Here is a 17,332-nt window from a genome sequence, read left to right on the forward strand (position 1 = left end):
TATGTATCTATGTCTCATCCAGAACCAGGAAGGAGGAGATGCTATGATGGCCACATGGAAATCAAACTCCATGTGAAGGAATCATAAATATCCCAGAAAGCTTCGTTAAAGTTAAGACCCTACCTCAATTTTTTTTAGTCAATTAAGGCATCATCCCCTATCTCATAAAAGAAACTAATGATGAGGGAGGGACCCTCTTTTGATTTTGACCATGCTTGGGGATCATTCTTGGGCTTCTCTCTTTCTCTCTCTCTGTCTCTTCACAGGCAACTCTTCAGCTCACTCATGATGGTTGTCTCTCCCAGTGGGGTGTTCTCACTATTCTGGCTCTCTATCTCTCTCTTTTAAATAAATCCTGCCATCACTTGTACATCATATTATGCCTTTACTTTGAATTGTCTCTCTGGGGGACAAGAACTTGGAATAAAGATTAAGATGCCTGGTCCCATATCATTCTGAGATATCTATTGTTATTCTTGTAAATACTCCGATATACAATGTACAAGATGATTTCATGAAAATTGTGTAGGTAGAGTTCTGAGCTACATGCCTAAATAGCTGCCTCTTGATATACAAGCACTCTAAAACTTCCTCACCTTAAATGTAGGCAGGACTAGTGAATATGATGACGTGCAGTTCTCAGTTGGGTTATTTAATAGTTAATTTTGAGTAAATCAAAATAAGATGATCTTGAATGGGCTTGACTAGTCAGATGAGTCCTTTAAAATAACATAAATATTCTCTCTTGCTATTCCTAAAGAATCATAGAGCTATGCTGTGGAAAGAGGTGACCATGTAGCAAGAACCACAGGGTAGCCTCTAAGAACTGACAGTGGTCCATAGTGTACAGCTAGGCAGTCACCCAACCAGAAGGTAATGAATTCTACCAATAATCTGGGAGTTTGAAAGAGAAGCCAAGCTTCAGTTCCCACTCTGGTTGACAGTTTCAATGCAAATTATGAGACCCTCCCCCCTCCCCAGTAGAGGACCCAGCAAACTCACACCTGTACCCTGATTCCTAGAAGCTTTGAAATCATAAATTCAAGCTATTCTGTGCCTTTAGAATCCAAGGCAATTTGCTATCAGCTGCAGAAAACCAATGCCGAAAAGACCTTGGTTTAATCTAGGCAGAATACATTTAACTGAGAGCAGTCACTCTTCTCATTTAATGAAATCTGGTTTCAAACTTATAATAGCCCACAAAACATATCATTCATAGCAAATAAAAAATTATGTAGCCTCAAGTAATATCACTAATTAAAAAGGAAAACAAAAGTTTCATAATTTTGCTTCCTTCTGTTCTTCGGATAGATGCTATTATCATTGACAATGACACTACCAATCATTCCTGGATGACTTTGCAAGAAATTGGTTGGCATGTCTCATAGCTTTCCGTGTGATTCACAGGTTTCAAATTCGTAGAGGATGCTAAAAGTTCTGTTCTCAGACTGCAGAAACTCTGCAGTCCTCCACATACAACTAGCAGAATGTTAAGATTTTCTCATATGGGGGCTCAGAATCTTTCAACAATGAGTTCTGTTCCCAAAGCCCTTCAAAAAGGATTGTAATTAATTGTGACAATGTTTGCTTGACTCCCTCTTCAAACTCACCATTCCCGCAGTGTCAGCCCCTGAGTGTCAGCAGCAGAGAGCACTCAATATGTTTCAGACAATGATTCTGAACATCAGGGATGTTGCTCCCTGTTTCTCCTGGTTTCGTAAGGCTCTACTTGGCAAGGTATTGAATCATATGGATACCTGCCTTAAACAACTCTTGAGTGTCCAGAGCCAAGAATCGTTTTATGTAGTATAGACTTGGCTAGAGTCTGTAGCATGGTGAGCCAGTAGTTGGAGGGAATGGCTGCATGGTGTCTGCCATTTTCTTTTTTCTTCTTCTCTCTAGAGGAATTCATAATTTCTATGTTGAGTCAGAATAAAATATGTGCTAAAAGCAGAAGAATTACCCAATATGAAATCTTTATAATGTGCCCTAATAATGCAATACCTATTGTAGATCACAGTTAAAATAGTTACAACACATGCAAGTAAGTACATGCACACACACGCACATACACAAACTCAAATTCAGGTGCAAATGGATTCCTATTAATAATTCTTGTACTTATTATTTCATCTCTCCGAGACAATTATATTATCCTACAAAGAGAAGAACTACAGCAGATGCAATAAGAGAAATTGGACCCAATCTATCTCCACAGTATACCACCTTGACACTATTTAAGAGAACACCTGTAAGAATATGCTTTTGTGGGTATAGTGGAGTGAAAATGCTGGGGCAGGATTAAATCATTAATGAATCTGGCTTTTACTTCATTGCTAAGAAAACAGACAGTTGTTCTGGCCAGAGGTACTTTAATACTCTATATGCTTACCACACATTCTATTACTAATTCTACCTGTATAGTTAGGTTATTGATTTGTAAGCAGTATGAATAATATTACTACATTTAAGTGACAAATTCAGTAGAGGGGCTTGCTTTGTTCAGTCAACTTCCCCCACTATGTTAAATTCACATGTAAGCAAGGCACATTCCCCCCCATAAGTCTAAATCTGAACACACTGTGGGATGTGAAGTTCTGTGTTTTTATTGAAAGATTACTGGAATAAAAGACCTAAGTTGAAGATCAGATTTAAGTCTTTTGGCAACTTAAACTTTCTAAATTTCAGAGGTGTTACTTGTTTTTTCAAAAATCATAATCAAAAGAATCCTTGCAGTATGTTGATGATCTTACAAAATTGTGATGAGAATAAAATGAAATAATGGACTTTGGGTTTGTAAATTACCTGTTTCTTTAAGATTCATTCTCCATTTCTTATATGCCTCCGTCTTATTGCAGGGAACTGCAAATTCTATGATTTATTCTTTTCTGACTTCTGCATCATTTTAACTAATGGCAGCAGTTTTAGAAAATTCAAAAACATGGGTTAAGGAAGGACCAGAAAAAATATCTTCCTTTCTTTCTTTTTTAAGCAGCATATCTGGCTGTAACTCCTTCATGGTTTCCAACTGATAGCAGGTAGCCATTTCCTAGTTGGTCTCTGGCAGGACAGTTCCCACTGGGTTTGATTTCTTGCCAGATGGTCTCCCTTTTGGGCTCTGGCATTATCACCTCCTCCTGTTGCCTTGAGAACCCTAGAGATAACAACTCCTAGCTTGGGGCCATTTCCTAGTTGCTTTCTCATCTTTAAATGGTTTCTCAGTTCTCCCATTAGTTACCCAATTCACTGTACTAAATACCTCCCTTCTGAAAGACCAGTAGTAGCATTTCCATTTCTTGGCTTAACGTGGATTGATACTAATCGCAAAGTACTTTAAAGATTATGAGCATTCTCTAAATGTATGGTATTATTATTGTCATTTAGTGATTTTATGATATATTCCAAAGGTGACATGTTTAACCTATCATTTTGGCACACTTCCATTGTTTCTTCCCTTTATGGACATGTATAATCAAGAATCAAAGACTATCTTTTTTATGTATTTATGTATTTATTTATTTAAGGGAAATGATTTATTGGGGAAACACAGCAGATCAGAGGGAAGGGGAGAAGAGGGAAAAGAGAGAGAGAAGAAGAGTATAAGAGAGGGCAATAAAGAGAGGAGACAGAGACAGAGAGAGATCAAGAGACAGAAAGATATCAAGAGAGAAAGACAGATAGAGGGAGAGAGATCAGGAGATGGAGAGAAAGAAACACGTGTTCAGGGACAGGTCCTTTTAAAACTTTGCCAGAGTGCGGGCAGGGAAGTAGGAGCAGCGAATCCCATTAGGATGGGGGTGGAGCTGACACCGGTGGTTGGGCCATGTGGCCACCTGGCTTCCAGCAATAGTGGTGGGGGCTAGAGCCAAGGATGGTGTTGGGATGTAGATCACACCATTGATAAGACTATGCCATTTTACTAACATTCCCCTCTTTTGTTTCTTATAAAGCAGGAGCTGTATGGGATTACATTAGCCCAAAAAGTCCAGGAGGGGTAAAGGGACGATGATCTGTCTTTAGAACTACTTCCTGCTGACATGGGGAGATGAGGTACTCTTTGCTGGCATGGGGCATTGTCACTAGCCACTGTCTCCTGGGTGGGGAGCCGAGTATATCCCTGTAGCAGCATTTGGTGGACTGCCTGGTTGCTGAAGGCCTTGGTTCATTCCATTATCAACTCCTGTAAACACTTAAGCAGACATGGTAGTATAAAAGACAGGGTGAGAATAACAACCAGTGATCCTTAGAGTGGCATTAACCAAGTAATGAGAGGATTTCATAGAGAGGAAATGAGGTGTGTGTGGGGGGTCTCTGGATCCTTTTGAAGACTGTTTGATGGATGCGGTTTAAAGCTGATCCCAACCAAGACCAGGAGAAAGGCCACTCATCTTTTTGCAGGTAGAGGGGTTTGTAGAGAAATTCTGAACAATCATACAACACTAAATGTGGGAGAAGACCATCAATACATACAGGTCAGGAGTAGAGCCATTGCTATAAGATTAAAGGTTATGATTACTAAGGAATGAGGCCCCAAGTGGGCTAGACAGGGTCTAGAACAAAGGACAGAGTCATTACTAGAGGACCTAAGAAAGGTGCTGTCTAAGCCATGAATAAGTTCTCCAATTGAGAGGCAAATAGAAATTGACAGAAGGGGCTTGATAATAATCTGATAGGCTTTAAGGTCTTGTCAGTTATGGGGCCCAGACATACCTACCTCTTCACATAGGGTACCTAATAAAGGAGGTGTGAAACTCCTTGGGAAGGCACCCTATTGACTTCCATAACCTAGCTGGCTTGGGAGGAGAGCTGGCCAGGTAAAGGCAGGTGGCATCTCTAACAAGATTATCTTTCAAATTCTTTGTATAGGAGGTAGAATATTATGTTTATTTTTATTTAAAGAATAAACTTATAATTAAATTTATAAATTTATATTTAAAGAATATATTAAAAATATAGAATTAGAGTTGAGTAATTTGGAATGTGTTTACACGTCTTCAAATTTATTTTAGTGAGGAGCAGTGGGGATGTTGGCAATTTCCTTTTAACTAACTTGCATATTTTGTATTCTGACTTTTGTTAAAGGATGCACCAGTCTTTAGAAATTGATCAATGACATTAAACAAGCAGAACATTGTAAAAATTTTTGAAGAGGCTTGTTGTATACAAGAACAAACTAATGACAAAGTTCCATGTCATTATCTAATGCGCCACCTCTCATCTATTTATTAACTTGGAAAATACAGAAGATAGATTCTTGTCTTAGACAAAGCTATTAATATATTTATTTAGATTGAAAAATGAAGTCATATTTTGATGCTGAAATTAAATCTGAGTTGACTGATTGATTTGAAAGTGAATACCAATGTAATTATTTCCAATTAGGTCATATGGTGGCAATTTTCCAACAGTTGGATGAACAAATCTGTGGCCTTAAGCTTTTGATGAAATCTTATTTTTTTTATTTTTATTTTTTTGACAGGCAGAGTGGACAGTGAGAGAGAGAGAGACAGAGAGAAAGGTCTTCCTTTGCTGCTGGTTCACCCTCCAATGGCCGCTGTGGCCTGTGCACCGTGCTGATCCAAAGGCAGGAGCCAGATGCTTCTCCTGGTCTCCCATGGGGTGCAGGGCCCAAGCACTTGGGCCATCCTCCACTGCACTCCCGGGCCACAGCAGAGAGCTGACCTGGAAGAGAGGCAACCAGAACAGAATCCGGCACCCCGACCCGGTGTGCCGATGCCGCAAGGCGGAGGATTAGCCTATTGAGCCTCGGCACCGGCCGGATGAAATCTAATTTAAAGTATGTGATGACATAAAATTATTTTTATTTTTTGCTAACTTTACATTTACATATTTATCAGGCAAAGAAAGATGATTCTAAGTGAAAGAATAATAATGTAATGGACAACATTTTTTTTTTTAAGGGAAAGTGTTTACTGAGGGAAACCCGATGAACCAGAGGGAAGGGGCGAAGAAGAAAAGAGGAAGGAGAGAGTAAGAGATCAAGCGAGAGAGCAAGTGAGAGAGAGATCAAGAGACAGAGAAAGATCAAGAGGGAAAGACAGAGAGAAAAAAAGAGAGAGACACATGTTCAGGAACAGGTACTCTTAAAAATTTGTTGCTATATGGGGGAAAACTGTTGAAATCTTTACCTATAATATACTAAACTGATCTTCTGTATATAAAGAGAATTGAAAATGAATCTTGATGTGATTGGAAGGGGAGAGGGAGCGGGAAAGGGGAGGGTTGTGGGTGGGAAGGAAGTTATAGGAGGGGGAAAGCCATTGTAACCCATAAGCTGTACTTTGGAAATTTATATTCATTAAATAAAAGTTTAATAAAAAAAAAAAACTTTGCTGGGGGGTAGGTGGGAAAGTAGGAGCAGCGAATCCCATTAGGATGGTGGTGGCACTGACACTGGTGGTTGGGCCATGGGGTCACCTGGCTTCCGGCCATGGTGGCAGGGGCTAGAGCCTAGGATGGTGATGGACAATATTTTCATAAGGTAATAGTAAACCCTTCCCTGAAATAAAGCAAGCAAAATACTGACTACAAAGAAATAAAAAAAAAAAGGGGGGGGGGCTGGATACAAAGCATTTATTGAATCATTTTCACTGCAAATTTGAAGTAAGACCTAACAGTTGTCAACTGATTGACCATTACAAATAATAACAGACTACAATCTAATTTTTGACTTATACCTCAGAAAATTCCCAAAGACTTGAGTGGTGTTGCCGTGACAGAGCTCCTCTTCAGTTCTACTTATTTACAGGAACAGTTTTCCTTAGCATGTATATTCTTAGAGCAAACAAATAAAAATAGGAAGAGAATTATTAATGATTCTACTAATATGTTATCAATAAGTTGTATTTCTTTTGAAAAATGATTTATTTATTTATTTAAAAGGCAGAATGAGAGAGAGAAGGAAAAACAGAGAGGGAGAGAGACTTTCTATCCGCTGGTTCATTTCTCAAATGACTGCACCAGCCATGTCTGGGCTAGACAAAAGCTGGGAACTCCATCTGAGTCTCCCTCAGGAGTGGACATCTCTTGGTATCTTCCCAAGTGCATTAGCAAGAAGCTGGATCAGAACTAGAGGAGCCAGCACCCAAGCTGGGATGCCAATACAGGATGTCATCATCACAATCAGGGGCTTACACGCGATGCCGATAATCAGGCCCCAGGACGCATGTGTCTTTATCGTACATATACCAGTTAAAGTGCCAAACCTCTCCATTTAATTAAGAAGTTTTTTTTTTAATATTTATTTATTTGAAAGGCATAGTTACAGAGAGAGAGAGAGAGGAAGAGACAGAGAGAAAGAGAGAGCTTCCATCCACTGTTTCCCTTTCCATGTGGCCACAATCTATGAGACTGGGCCAGGCTAAAGGCAGAGCCAGGATCTTCTTCCGGGTCTCCCACATGGTGTAAAGGCCCAAGAACTTGGGCCATCTTCTGCTGCTTTTCAAGACACATTAACAGGGAGCTGGATTGGAAGGAAGTGGAGCAACTGGAACTCCAATTGGCACCCATATGTGATGCTGGTGCTGCAAACGGTGGCTTTGCTCTCTCTGCCATAGTACTGGCCCAGGAAGTTATTTCTAATAGCTTACCTTTTACATCTAATAAACAATTATTGGGCCGACGCCATGGCTCACTTGGTTAATCCTCTGCCTGCGGTGCAGGCATCCCATATGGCCACTGTGTTCTAGTCCCGGTTGCTCTTCTTCCAGTCCAGCTCTCTGCTGTGGCCCGGGAAGGAAGTGGAGGATGGCCCAAGTGCTTGGGCTCCTGCACCCGCATGGGTGACCAGGAGGAGGCACCTGGCTCCTGGCTTCAGATCGGCTTAGCACCGGTCATAGTGGCCATTTGGGGAGTGAACCAACGGAAGGGAGACCTTTCTCTCTGTCTCTCTCTCTCTCTGTCAAAATAAAAAAAAAAACAATTATCAAAATAGTATTTGATAAACTGCATAAAATTAATAGATTCAAAGCAAAATCAATAAATTAAAATTTCCAATTTACGTACATATTTTTATAATAGGGAATATAAGATATCAATTTTTTATGGCAATAGAAATAGGAATTCAAGGAGTAAAAATAAATACAGAATTTCTGACTTGGAAGACGTCTGCTTATATATGAAAATGGATTTGTTTGGTATCAGATTGCTCTTTTGAGTGCTTTTTACAAAGTGATCCAGCTGTTTCATTTTATAAATGCTAATTCTTCCAACATAGCAGAATAGTATTTTATTCAACCAACTAAACATGGTGAAAAGCCTTTGGTCAGTCTTTAAGCAAAAATTTTAAAGACCTACCCACACTATGCTCTCCTTTCTCTGAACTCTGTTTGTACTTATTCTGTTTGCATGCATTTATCTTAGCATATTAATGCATCCCATCTTTTATTAATTGTTTCCTCTTTTCTAGTTTTATCTCCATCTGGATCATCTGCGGTGTCTGCTCTATGCTGGGCTCATAACATAACAATGTGACCTCAATATTCTTGTAATATGTGAGTGATCTAAGAAACACATAATAAACTCACATATAGAAATATCTTCTGAGTTCTCTTTATCCTTCTTACCTTCTGTGCATGCTGTATTCTTGGCCATTCCCTCCCTCTTTTTGATGCTGACTTAAATTTCCACAGTCCTCATACTCCCTTTTATAACCTCTTAATCTCTCCTTTCTGAAAGCATTGGAATTTAGGTTTAATATTGGGTGACTACCAAGTGAATCATTTGGATTGTGAAAAATAACCCCAGATCAATTTCTTTTCTTTCTTCACCACAATGTTTCAAGCCTGTTTTACTTCTTCCTCGATGAGGGTATTATTCTGGCACATATCCCAGTTGATGGAGGATCTCCAGAAAAGAGTGTTAAATTAAAAATATTAGTTACTGGCTTACCTCTTAATGAAGCAGCTGGCTTAAGAAGCTTTAGATTTAAATTATCTGCCCCGGCACTATTATTCAGTCTTAAGTGAGGCAGTGCACCAACTTTCCTATAAGTAATTGGCTGAAACTGAAAGTCTGAGGAGCCTATATTAACAGACTGATTAGAGATATTATTGGTACTGGAAGGAGCAGTTCTTTTACATAAAGTCAAGTTCAGTACTCTGAAGAGTACAAAGATTGAAATTTATAAAATGAGTGTTAAATTAATTTACAGTAGAATTTACATTGCTGACAAGAGAATCAGGGGCCAAACTGATTTGATGGATGGACTCATTATAATGTACTGTAGATCAAAAAGATTACTATTATGTGACAAAATTTCCATGGTGCACATTCATTCTCCTCCCACGAGTTGTACTAACGCTTCTGCCATTTGCTCATTAGCTTTACTTAATGGAACCAATGATTAGACAACAAAATGTTATATACATTCACAAAAACACCTTGCAGCCTTTCTGAGAATTGTAGAAAGAAAGCAATGGGCAGCTCATGGGAATCCCCCAATTGGAGCTGGAGATTAGTATTTCATCCTTTTGACTTCAGCCCCATCAGCTTCCATTTTCTTTCTCTTCTCAATGATCTCACTCATCTTCTTCCGCTGGTGATGAAGCTCTGCCTTGTCATTGGTTTCCTTGAAGCGCCTGGTTTGCTGCCCTTCCGGCAGCTTGATGCAGTCCTGGAATGCAGCCTTGAGCAGAGCCTCCTTGTTTTTCATATGCTTGCTGTATTCCTCCTGGGTATCGAAGCCCAGTGGCTTAAGGGGCCCTTTTTGTTACCCTGGTACATTATGCTATAGTCCACCTCTTCATCACTATTCACAGCCATGTCATCCATTGTGGCTGGGTATACTCTGCGCAACTGTTTGACATGTTGGAACAATTTCCCAGCTTCCCAGCTGCTTTTTGTCTGGGGCTTCTTTAATGATTCAGTGCCTTCCCAACCAGCAGACCCAGCAAACTTTTCATTGACGGACTTGATCAACGCCTTGGTAGAGCCAGGTACTTTGTCGACGTCCATGGGCGCATAGTCCACTTTTGGCTTCTCAGAGTAGCTGTGCCTCATTTCCTTCTTCCTCTCTCGGTCTGCTCCCGATCTTGTTGTCGATCCGCTCTCAGTCACTGTCTCTGTCTCTCTCCCAATCACACTCTCTCCTGTTCCTTGTCCTGAGGCGTCTTGGTGGTAGAAGGGACATACTCACCAATGTCTTCCGAAAGTGTTTCTTCTCTTCTGGCTTCCCTTTATCCTTCTATTTGAGCTTCTCATTGTGGATACCCTGCCTCAGGTATGAAAGGATTTGGGTGAGCTTGCTGATGACAATGGCATTTGTGGTCAACATGGTCTGGGCCTCCGTGGTGAGGCAATCAGCCTTGCTGTGAATAATAGTAGGGATATCTGTGTCAGCATATTCATCACCCAAGTCTACCACATAGGCCATGTGGCCTGGCAAGAAGAGTTCATTCCGCTCATATGCTTTGCTTTTGAGAAGCATATGGTAAATGTTGGAACTCAGACGTGTTTTAAATTCAATTTTGTTTTCAGGATCCTCATCTTTCTTGGTTTCTGCCTGGGGCTTTTCTATCAGTTCCTCTTTCTCTTTGCTTGCAATCCCAGATGGTACATTTTGAAGCAGAGCAACATCCAAGCCTTTCACCAAATGAGTGTGTTCCATGTCACCACCCAAGAATTCTGACTCCTGGACCAATTGTCTTGCTCTGCAGCTGATTTACCCGCCTCAGCAGAGGGGCCTGCGGCCCTGGAGTTAGCTGTGGTGTTTATCAGCTGGGTTTCCTCATAATTTTTGTTTACAGCATCCCTCTGTTCCTTGGCACGATCCCGGTACTTCTCTGCTAGCTCTCTTTCTCTCTCAATTTTTTGTTGATGTAGGTTGGCCTAATAGCTTTTCTTTTATCTCCTTTGTGCAGCTGGGTCTTCATCCCCATTGTCCTCATTGATCCTCACTTGGAGCTCATGGTGAAGTGACTTAGAGAGTGGCACAGAGGTCGGTGCAGCCCTTGGGGTCGTGAGAAGTTTCCTGAAGTCTTCATTGGTAAGCTTTGATTGATGAAGAGAGTGAGGATCATCTGCACCATGGCCATCTGGGGCCAAAGGATAGGAGAACGGCTTGCTAACTTTCTTTGGCACTTTGTCTGGGGACTTTCAACCACAGCAAAAGCCAAATTTCCAACAATTGCTTTGCTTTTTAAATGCAGACTTACATACATGATATTGTAGGTCATATAACATCATTTCATTTTTCTCTTGAGACTTAGGGACCTTCTATGGTTTGAATGTTTACTCCCAAATTCACACTGAATTTTAATCATAATTATTTGGGTAGTTTAGTGGTTAGGCTGCCAGTTGGGACACTTTCCTTTTACTTCAGAGTACCTGGGTTCAATACTTGGTTCAGACTCCTGATTCCAGCTCCCTGTTAATGTGGAATCTGGAAAGTACCAGTGATGGCTCAAGCAGTGGGATTCCTGAAGCCCATATGGGAGCCCTGAATTGAGCTTCTAGGTCAAGCTTCAGACCCCAGCTGTTACGGGTATTTGGGGACCAGTATATAAAACATCTAGCTCTCCCTCTCTCAGTTACATAAATAAACAAGTAATAATGTATTTGACATTGTAAAAGTACTTGAATACATGCTCAGTATCATTAATAATCAAGAAAATACAAATTAGAATGGTGGCGATATATCACCTTACTCCAGTTAGATTAACCACTATAAAAAAGGAACAGGTTTTGGCCCAGATTTGCTGAACAGGAACCCTTGCACTCTGGTGGTAGAAGCATAAATCAGTGCAGTCATTGTGGAAAACAATATGGAGTTCCCTCAAAAACTAAAAGTAGAGCAGTTTTATGATCCTGCAATCCCATTACTGGGTATACATCCAAGGGAAATGATAGCAAGCTGTTGAATAGACATCTACACTGCCATCTTTATTGCAGCACTACTCACAACAGTCAAGAAATGGAAACAACCTAAGTGTCCATCCACTGACACACAGATAAATAAAATGTGGTACATATACACAATGGCATACTACTCAGTCATAACAAATAATGAAATCCTGTCATTTTCAGCAACATGGATGGAACTGGAAGTCTCTATTTTAAGTGGAATAAGCCAAGCATAGAAAGACAAGTGTCACATGATTTCACTCATATGTGCAGTCTAAAGTTTGAGCTCATAGAATTTAAAAGCATAATGGTGGGGCCGGCACCATGGTGTTGTAGGCTAAGCCTCAGAATGCTGCACCAGCATCCCATATGGGCGCTGGTTCATGTCCCTGCTGCATCTCTCTGATCCAGCTCTCTGCTGTGACCTGGGAAAGCAGTGGAAGATGGCCCAAATCCTTGGGCCTGTGCACCCACATGAGAGACCCAGAAGAAGCTCCTGGCTCCTGATTTTGGATCAGCTCAGCTCTTACCATTGTGGCCATTTGGGGAGTGAATGAGCAGATGGAAGACCTTTCTCAGTCTCTCCTTCTATCTGTCTATAAATCTACTTCTCAAATAAATAAATAAAATCAGTAAAATAAAATTTGAAAATGCACATAACAGTGGTTACCAAAGGCTGAGAAAGGTAGAGAAAAGAATGAGGTGAGAAAAGTTTAATTAATGGATACTAGGTTTTAGCTAGATAAGAGTATGAATTTCTGGGGTTCTATTGCAAAGTAGGGTGACTATAGAAAATATATTATAATGTTATCTTAAGGAGATTTAAAAATATGATTTTGGAAGTTTCACCATAAAAATGTGTTAAATGTTTGAAGAGATAAAAATATTTACCTTGATGGGGTATTGCATAATGTACACACATAAGACTACATAAATTTGTACAATTTTTATATGTCTATTAACTTTTAAAAAATAAAATAAATTAATAAATAAAGCTCATCATCTGAGTCATTAACATTGTGATGTATTTGTTAAGGTAGGTTTTGATGCAAGATAGTCTACTACTTCTTTCAGTGTATGGTTTACTACATTAAAATGTGACTCATGTTTTTTAAAGATCCTGAGATTTGAATGAAACAAAAAGATTTACAAAAAAGAAAAACTGAGAAAACAATGGAATACTCAACTCATGAAAATACTTACAATTTTATAGAATATGTTTTATATAGTAAGTTGGCAGTTCTATTTTCTTTTGAACTCACAACTGATAAATAAAATAGGTATCATTATTGGTATCATTGTTTTTACAATTACAGATGAATTACAGAGACACTGCGAAGCGAATTTTCCCTAGATCACACTAAGAGTTTATTTGGGCCGAGGTGAAATTGAGAAATTTAATGAATAAGAATGAAGGAAGTGGCCAGGTTCCTTACTTCATGAATAACATTTTCAGTTGGCAACCTTGTACCCTTAATGTTCATATCTCCAGTGGATAGGAGTCTCAAGACTATAGTACTCTCGCATGTAAAGTCATGTCAGAAATCCTATCTTTGCCATGTTTCTTCTGAAGTCTTGGTAGCATGTGACCTTTTCCTAGGACTCTGAGTTAGCTTTGCTAGAACTCTAGGGTGGGAGAGAATTGGAAGCACAGTCCATTAGGATACTACAAGGAGGATGCTCAAAAATTATTAGATGAACATTATGATGTCCTGTAGATTTCAGAGAAAATACTGTTACAATAGAGTTCTATTATATCAAACATACATTTATTAATGCTTGTTACTATAAAGCCACTATATTTTCCAGAGAGTCCAGGATCTTTAGAACTTGAAGAGACTTCTGAGATAAATCATATGATCTAACATTTTCAATTTTATAGAAGTAGAAATTGAGGTACCAGAAAGACATTGAAGTGCACAAGGTCACACAGATGGTTAATAGTAAACTTGAGACTCCAACCTTGACCTTTGACCTACAATGATTTTCATTTGATTCAGCAACAATATTAGCTTCTGCAGATGATAAAGTTCCATACTTCATGTTGTGATGAAAGAATATCATCATGTCTTCCCATATAATGTAAGCACAGAGATGTTTGGGTGTCAATATCCTGAAAGATGAGTTAGCTACAGCCACAGGGGTCACTGAGGAAAGAGAATTCCAAAAATTTTTAGGAATAATTTGTGTAAAAAAAATTTTAAATAGAAACATAGTAATCTACACACAGCATTTCTGAAAAATTCCAAAAGCTACAGAAGTATGATTGGAGATAGTAGTTCAGAGTTTAGGTCTGGCATGGATTTGTTCCATAATATTAATCAAGTCCCTATTGTGTGTCTGGCATTGTCTCAGAAATTGAAGCTAACAAAACCACATCTAGGCCTTAATGAAGTTTACATTCTTGGAAAAGAGTAATGAAAATGGAGATAAAAAGAGAATGGAGAAGATTTAAAAGAAAGATAAAAGGAGATTAAGAAAAAAGCACTATTTATGTACTGCCCAATTCTACTGACTTTTTTTGCCACTCCCTTAATAACGGCATAAAATTTGTTGTACACTTATCATGGGCCAAGGTCTTAAGCTGCTTTATGTTGATTGCTTTATTAAGTCCTCATAGCCATTTCATTGCCCCAGTTGAGTAGATAGTTTTATTAATTCAATTTTGCAGATGAGGAAACAGGCATAGGAGAAATGATTTGTCGAATGTCAGAGAGCCTTAATAATGCTGAAACCAACATTTAAACTGAGTCAGTCTGAATCAAGAGCCCATGATCTGTGACACGGCTTAAAGTTCATACTTGTTTTCAAGGTTTTTATTTATTGGGAAAACCCGAGGGTCACTATGGTTTTGTAATTACTATTGCTTGACTTTGGGCAGGCTACTTAAATTCTCAAATGTAATGTAAGAGTGGTTGATTAGCCACATCTCAGGTTCTTATGAATCCTAATAACATTCTGTGGCCCTGGGATTTCATATATGTTGAGTCAACTCTACAAGACACAGAACTGCCAACCAATAGAAAATGTTATTTAATGAAACTATAATATCCTATACTCAGGTTATGTCTGCTCCATACTACTCCAGAATCTGTCGGGAGGCCTGAAATTGTCCTGTTTAGACACTCTTTCTTGTCAGGCATTTTCTATTTGAAGCACTCAAGTTAATAAGCAGCAGATTGGCCAGCGCCGCGGCTCAACAGGCTAAACCTCCGCCTTGCGGCGCCAGCACACCGGGTTCTAGTCCCGGTCGGGGCACCCATCCTATCCCGGTTGCCCCTCTTCCAGGCCAGCTCTCTGCTGTGGCCAGGGAGTGCAGTGGAGGATGGCCCAAGTGCTTGGGCCCTGCACCCCATGGGAGACCAGGAGAAGCACCTGGCTCCTGCCATCGGATCATAGCGGTGCGCCGGCCGCAGCATGCCAACCGCAGCGGCCATTGGAGGGTGAACCAACGGCAAAAAAAAGGAAGACCTTTCTCTCTCTCTCTCTCTCTCTGCTGTCCACTCTGCCTGTCAAAAATAAAAAATAAAAAAAAAAATAAGCAGCAGATATCAAGTTATTATCGGCTCCAAAGGAGGTGAGAGTGAGGCCTTCAAAGGAATGATGAAAGTTCAGTTTGGGTATGCCATGGATGACTTGAGGGGAGAATGATGAAGTTTCAATGTGGTGGAATTGCCTCCTTTATTTTGTCTAGAGATATCCTTCATGCAGGCACAATCTCCTCACATTGTCCATTCTTTCCTTCTCCTTTCCACCAGTTCCCATGTAGAAGGGAGGGTAGAGTGTTTAACATTTCTGAGAGGAAGGCAAAATGAAAAAGAAATCAACAGAAAAAGAAGAGGTATATCAAAGAAGTAGTCCTTTTGTGGAGAGAAATGATCAGAATATACTAGAAATGAAGATCTGTGTCTATAAGATATAAAAATAGAATTATATCTGTTATCTTTAATAACAATGAATAGAAAGGAGCAGGAACTGTTTAAGTGAAAGCAAAGACAAATGAAGCTGAAATTGCAGTGTCCTTTTCCCACCTCCTGCTATGCGTCCTAATGGGTCATTAAGTGGCTAGGCCTTTCCCCAAGATGCAGTCATCATCAACACCTTGACTTACTTCGGTCAGCTTAGTGCCCCTGCTGCTATGGATATTAATGATGTTGTGAACTTATTCAGTGTAAGTGTGGCTTAATGTGTGTTATTACATTATCCATCAGTTGTATGTTGCCCTTAGCGACTGGCATAAAGTTATCTCTGGTCCACTGCTACTTTCAGATCTGTCTTTGTTGGGTCAGCTTTACTGGTTTCTCTGCTTCATATTACTTTCTGAACTGCAACTCCTGACGGTGCTACAGGAGTAATCACCCGATAACTGTGACCATAAGTGTTGATTGCAGTTAAGCAAAGGCCCTTTGATGAATAGGCTTATAATAAAATCTTTGGTATCTTTTCTTGTTAAGTATTCTGTTGGTAATATGATCAAGTGTAGATAAATAGCACAGATCTAATCTAAGTGAAAATCTGCCATTGGCAGAAGTCTATGCATAGATGATTTTTTTTTATTTGAATGTCTTTTGGCTTTGAAAACCATTTTGGGTGATGTGTCTGAATCAGGATGGAAAGCTTGTCCAGCCTTTCTGAAGTGAGCTACAACAATACCAACCAAGTAGCTTGCAGACCTAATTAGCACACAGAAATGTTGGTAGTCTAATCATTTTAAGAAAATGTTAATCTTCTTAACTAGGGTTGAAATCTGTGCTTGATTGGTTAGTCTTACAACAAAGAATATATTTTAGGTCAGTCCTATAGTGCAAAAATCATTTTAAAAATTATTATTTGGGGCCAGTGTGGTGGCATAGCCAGTAAAGCCACTGCCTGCAGTGCTAGCATCCCATATGGGTGTCTGTTTGAATCCCAACTGCTCCACTTCTGATCCAGCTCCCTGCTAATGTGCCTGAGAAAGCAGCGGAAGATGGCCCCAGTCCTTCGGAGACCCAGAAGAAGCTCCTGGTTCCTGGCTTCAGCTTGGCCCAGGGTGGTTGTGGCAAGTTGGGGAATGAATCTGTGGATGCAAGATTCTCTCTCTCTCTCTCTTCCTCTCTCTCTCTCTCTGCCTCTCTATAACTCCACCTTTCAAATAAATAAATAAATCTCATAAAAATTAATATTCCTTTGTTTGACCACATTTTCTGAATGGGTAGCTAGGGATGAAATCATTAAATTTGTGTAAGATCAAATTATCTCAATTTCACATTTCACTGTTTAACCTTTGTGGGTCACTTCATTCATTTATAAAATGAGGAGGTTAGATAGCTGATCTCGAAGTCCTGGATTTGCATTGGGTGGAATTTTCTGCACTCTATTACATAAGAGAAATATGATTTTGGACGAAAACAACATGAGTCACTAAGAATAATAATGATAATCATAGCAGTAGTTATTATTATTAGATTGAAAATAATACATGCTTATAAAA

At 39.6% G+C, this 17,332-nt stretch overlaps 1 pseudogene; it reads right to left on the bottom strand.

Moving 5' to 3' along the window:
- Window positions 1-9,475: 9,475 nt before the first annotated feature.
- Window positions 9,476-13,905, bottom strand: LOC133759123 (protein Red-like; annotated as a pseudogene).
- Between the last annotated feature and the right edge of the window lie 3,427 nt (window positions 13,906-17,332).

This window comes from Lepus europaeus, chromosome 5 (assembly GCF_033115175.1).
Source record: "Lepus europaeus isolate LE1 chromosome 5, mLepTim1.pri, whole genome shotgun sequence".
Taxonomy (NCBI): Eukaryota; Metazoa; Chordata; class Mammalia; order Lagomorpha; family Leporidae; genus Lepus; species Lepus europaeus.